A 6000-nucleotide genomic window follows, 5' to 3' on the forward strand; every position below is an offset into this window, starting at 1 on the left:
GCAAAAATTCTCAATAAAATTCTGGCAAATCAAATACAAAAACATATCAAAAAGATAGTACACCATGATCAAGTGGGGTTTATTCCAGGGATGCAAGTTTGGTTCAACATACAGATATCAATAAATATAATTCATCACATCAATAGATTTAAAGATAAGAACCATATGATCATCTCAATAGATGCAGAAAAAAGTATTCCACATAATACAGTACCATTTTGTGTTCAAAACAGTAGAAAAACTAGGGATAGCAGGAACATATCTCAATATCATAAAAGCTACCTATGCTAAGCCCCAGGCCAACATAATTCTAAATGGAGAAAAATTGAAGGCATTCCCTCTAAAAACTGGAACAAGACAGGGATGCCCTCTTTCACCACTTCTATTTAACATAGTTCTTGAAACACTGGCCAGAGCAATTAGACAAATGACAGAAATTAAAGGGATACGGATAGGTAAAGAAGAACACAAATTAGCACTATTTGCTGACAATATGATTCTATACCTAGAGGATCCCAAAAATTCCACAAGAAAACTTCTAGAACTAATAAATGAATTCAGCAAAGTAGCAGAATACAAAATCAATACCCATAAATCAAAGGCATTTCTGCATATCAGTGACAAATCCTCTGAAAGAGAATCTAGGAAAACTACCCCATTTAAAATAGCCTCAATAATTTCAATAGTTCTAAGGATTTGGAATATTATTCTGATTTTGAATTTTAGAGCCTCCTCTTGTTAGTAGGACTAAGTATGGTGATTCTATTATTTTCATTTTCTAAAGTAATGATTTTTACTTTAACCAATAGTAAGGATAATTGTTTTAGTTGGTGAAGGAACACCAACATTTATATTTTAGAATAACGTTTATACTTGCAACTTTTTCAGCTTACTATAAATTACACAAAACCAAATAAAAAAGGAAAATAAAAAAAAATAGCCTCAAAAAAATAAAATACTTGGGATTGAACTTAATGAAACAGTTGAAAACCCTCTACAATGAAAACTACAAGATGCTAAAGAAAGAAATTAAAGAAGACCTTAGAAAATGGAAAGATCTACCTTGCTCTTGGATAGGCAGAATTAATATTGTCAAAATGACTGTACTACCAAAAGCACTATATGGATTTAATGCAATTCAAATCAAAATTCCAATGACATTCCTCATAGAAATATAAAAAGCAGTCATGAAATTCATCTAGAAAAATAAGAGACCCAGAATAGCCAAAACAATCCTTAGCAAAAAGAGTGAAGCAAGTGGCATCACTATACCAGACCTTAAACTATCCTACAGAGCAATAGTAACAAAATCAGCATGGTATTGGCACCAAAATAGACTTGTAGACCAATGGTATAGAATAGAGGATACAGAGATTATACCACATAATTACAGTTATCTTATATTTGACAAAGGTGCCAAAAATGTACACTGGAGAAAAGATAGCCTCTTCATCAAATTATGTTGGAAAAATTGGAAATCCATATGCAACAAAATAAAATTAAACTCCTATCTCTCACTATGAACAAAACTCAACTCAAAGTGGATCAAGGACCCAGGAATTATAACAGAGACACTGAGTCTATTAGAAGAAAAAGTAGGCCCAAATCTCCATCATGTTGGATTAGGCCTGAACTTCCTTAAAGACTCCTAAAGCACAAGAATTAAAAAATCAAGAATCAATAAATGGGATGGATTCAAACTAAAAAGCTTCTTCTCAGCAAAAGAAACAATGAGGTGAAGAGAGAGCCTGCTAATTGGGAACAAATTCTTACCACACCTACATCAGATAGAACAGTAATCTCTAGAATATATAAAGAACTCAAAAATCTTAACACCAAAAATACAAATAGCCCAATCAATAAAAGGGCTGAGAAATTGAGCAGACACTTCTCAGAAGATGATATATAATATATCAACAAATATATGAAAAAATGTTCAACATCTCTAGCAATTAGAAAAATACAAATCAAAACTACTAAGATTTCAACTCACTCCAGTCAGAATGGCTGTTATTAAGAATACAAACAACAATAAGTGTCGTCAAGGATGTGGAAGAAAAGGCACACTCATATATTGCTGGTGGGACTGAAAATTGGTGCAGCCAAAATGGAAAGCAGTATGGAAATTCCTTGGAAAACTTGGAATGGAACCACCATTTGAGCCAGCTCTTACACTCCTTGGTTTATACCCAAAGGACTTAAAATCAGCATACTACAGTGACGCAGCCACATCAATGTTTATAGCAGCACAATTCACAATAGCTAAACTGTGGAATCAACTTAAATGCCCTTCAGTAGCTGAATGGATGAAGAAAATGTGTTGTATATAAACACAATGGAATATTATTCAGCATTAAAAGAGAATAAAATCATGGCATTTGCAGGTAAGTGGATAGAGCTGGAGAATATAATGCTAAGTGAAATTAGTCAATCCCCCAAAACCAAATGGCCTATGCTTTCTCTGATTTAAGGATGCTGATTCATAATATGCTGCAGGGCAGGGGAGGATTAATGAACTCTAGATAGAGCAAAGGGGAAAAGGGGAGGGAGGGGAAGGCAGGGGGCATAGGAGTAGGAAGGGGAGGTAAGATGGTGGAATGCAATGGTCATCATTACCTGATGTATGAAGACACAAAGGATATGACTCTACTTGGTATACAACCAGAGATATGAAGAATTGTGCTCTATATGTGTAATATGAATTGTAATGCATTCTGCTGTCAAAAACAAATTAAAATTAAAAAACAATTTAAAAACGTATATGGGGAAAGATGAATATTCATAAGAACACACGAGTGAAAATATGTATAAACATACATATTCTGAAAAGGGAACAGGGAAATTTGAATCATGAGATTATATATTTTGTAAATATAGGGATGCATGAACATATCCTATAAATGATATATTATAATAATGTATATGAAAATTCAAATAGATAATTGAAAATAGAAGCTAAAGTAAACTTTAAACTTTATATTGTTGTACATGGATTTAAGAGAAATTTGGTTTAGATCCAAAGGTAAGCTAAGGGTTATTTTTATATTTTACTTAGGGGTCCGGTATGGGTTAAAGAATGAATATGTATATTGGGAAATGTAAATATTCAAAGAATTTATGTGTGAAAATATGTATGAACACCAATATAAACATATGTGCTCTGACACAAGGGAGAATAAATTGTGAGTCAGGTGATTACATATTTTGTACATATGGGGATGCAAGGATAAATACTATAAATGTTATAAAACATGTATGCAATTTTAAATTAATAATTGAAATAAAATTCAAAATACACTTTTTTAAAAAAGAAATGATTTTACATGGTGTTAAAACAGGCTATTAGCCATGATTTCATGAAGAAGCAACCATTTCCACCAAAAGTCACCAAATCAAATCACTCCTGCAAGGTAGGCGGGCCTGCAACCCACAGGCAGAAGAGGAGCAGCGGCCTGCTGAGAGGCAGAGCCACCCCCTCCCCCTGCGCCAGCAAGGTAGAGGGAACTGTGACCACCCACAGAGCAGGCCCAGCGGCCTGCTGAGGGGCAGAGCCGCCCCCCACCCCCCGCGCCTGCCAGGTAGGCAGAACTGTGACCACCGACAGAAAAGGCCCAGTGGCCCGCGGCGGGACAGAGCTTCCAATCACTCCTGCAAGGTAGGCGGACCTGCGACCCACCGGCAGAAGAGGAGCAGCGGCCTGCTGAGAGGCAGAGCCGCCCCCTCCCCCTGCGCCTGCAAGGTAGACGGAACTGTGACCACCATCAGAACAGGCCAGACCTGCAACCGACAGACAGAACAGGCCCAGTGGCCTGAGGAAGGGTAGAGCCGCCCCGCCCCCCGCACCTGCAAGGTAGGCGGAAGTGCGACCCACTGGCAGAACAGCCCCAGAGGCCTGCAGAGGGGCAGTGCCGCTGCCTGCGCCTGCAAAGTAGGCAGAACTACGACCACCGACAGAACAAGCCTAGCGGCCCGCAGAGGGACAGAGCCGCCGCCCGCGCCTGCAAGGTAGGCGGACCTGCTACCGACCGGCAGAGCAGGCCCAGCGGCCTGCCGGCGTGGTAGGCACATTGCCCCAATTGGAGGAGGGGCAGAGCCGCCGCCCGCGCCTGCGAGGGAGACTTTGCAACTATACAAGACCAATATAAATATATAGGGGGAAAATTCAATAGCACAACAGTTTCACCAAGTAGAAAGGAATGCGAACAGTATGAAGAGACAAGGAAAGAAAGGACCACAAGCAATGCAGGTCAACTCAATGTTAGAAGAGGTAATAGCTGCAGCAGATGGAATGTCAGATAAAGAATTCAGGATATACATGCTTCAGATGATCTGGAGTCTCAAGGAAGACATCAGACAGCAAAATCAGACAATGAAAGATCACTTCAACAATGAATTACATAAACAAATCCAAGAAGCAAAAGATCAACTATACAGGGAGATAGAGGTTATAAAAAACAAACAGAAATCCTAGAAATGCAGGAAGCAATAAACCAACTTAAAAACTCAATTGAGAATACTACCAGCAGAGTAGAACACTTAGAAGATAGAACATCAGACAATGAAGATAAAGTATTTCAACTTGAAAAGAACATAGACAGCTCAGCAAGACTGTTAAGAAACCATGAGCAGAACATCCAAGAAATATGGGATAACATCAAGAGACCAAATTTAAGAGTCATTGGGATACAGGAAGGGACAGAGTTTCAAACCAAAGGAATGAGCAATCTATTCAATGAAATAATACGAGAAAACTTCCCAGACTTGAAGAATGAGACAGAATCCCAAATCCTAGAAGCCTACAGGACGCTGAATGTGCAAAATCATAAGAGACCCACACCTAGACACATTATAATGAAGATGCCCAACATACAGAATAAGGAGAGAATTTTAAAAGCTACAAGAGAAAGGAAGCAGATCACATTTAGGGGTAAGCCAATCAGGATAACAGCTGATCTTTCAACACAGACTCTGAAAGCTAGAAGATCCTGGAATAACATATTTCAAACACTGAAAGAAAATGGGTTCCAACCAAGAATTGTGTTTCCAGCGAAATTAAGCTTCAGGATAGAAGATGAAATTAAAACCTTCCACGATGAACAAAAGTTAAAAGAATTTGCAGCTAGAAAACCATCTCTTCTAAACATCCTTGGCAAAACATTACAGGAAGAGGAAATGGAAAATAACAATGAAAACCAACAGTGGGAGGTAGGACAGTAAAGGGGGGAAAAATAATCAAAGAGGAAAACAAACCATGTTTAGTAACATAAATAAACAAATATGGCTGGAAGAACAACCCATATGTCAATAATAACCCTAAATGTTAATGGCTTAAACTCACCAATCAAGAGACACAGGCTAGTAGAATGGATCACAAAACAAGACCCAACAATATGCTGCCTACAGGAGACGCATTTGATAGGAAAAGACATACATAGGCTGAAGGTGAAAGGTTGGGAAAAATCATATCACTCATATGGACTTCGGAAACAAGCAGGAGTGTCCATACTCATATCAAATAAAATAGATTTCAAGCCAAAGTTAATCAAAAGGGATAAAGAGGGACACTACATACTGCTTAAGGGAACCATACACCAACAAGACATAACAATCATAAATATATATGCCCCAAACAATGGTGCAGCTATGTTCATCAAACAAACTCTTCTCAAGTTCAAGAGTCTAATAGACCACCATACAATAATCATGGGAGACTTCAACACACCTCTCTCGCCACTGGCAGATCTTCCAAACAAAAGTTGAATAAGGAAACTATAGAACTCAATAACACAATTAATAACCTAGACTTAATTGACATATATAGAATATACCACCCAACATCAAGCAGTTACACTTTTTTCTCAGCAGCACATGGATCCTTCTCAAAAATAGATCATATATTATGTCACAGGGAAACTCTTAGACAATACAAAGGAGTAGAGATAATACCATGCATCCTATCTGATCATAATGGAATGGAACTGAAAATCAACGATAAAAGAG

The sequence above is a fragment of the Marmota flaviventris genome, chromosome 12, assembly GCF_047511675.1.
Source record: "Marmota flaviventris isolate mMarFla1 chromosome 12, mMarFla1.hap1, whole genome shotgun sequence".
NCBI classification, from domain to species: Eukaryota; Metazoa; Chordata; class Mammalia; order Rodentia; family Sciuridae; genus Marmota; species Marmota flaviventris.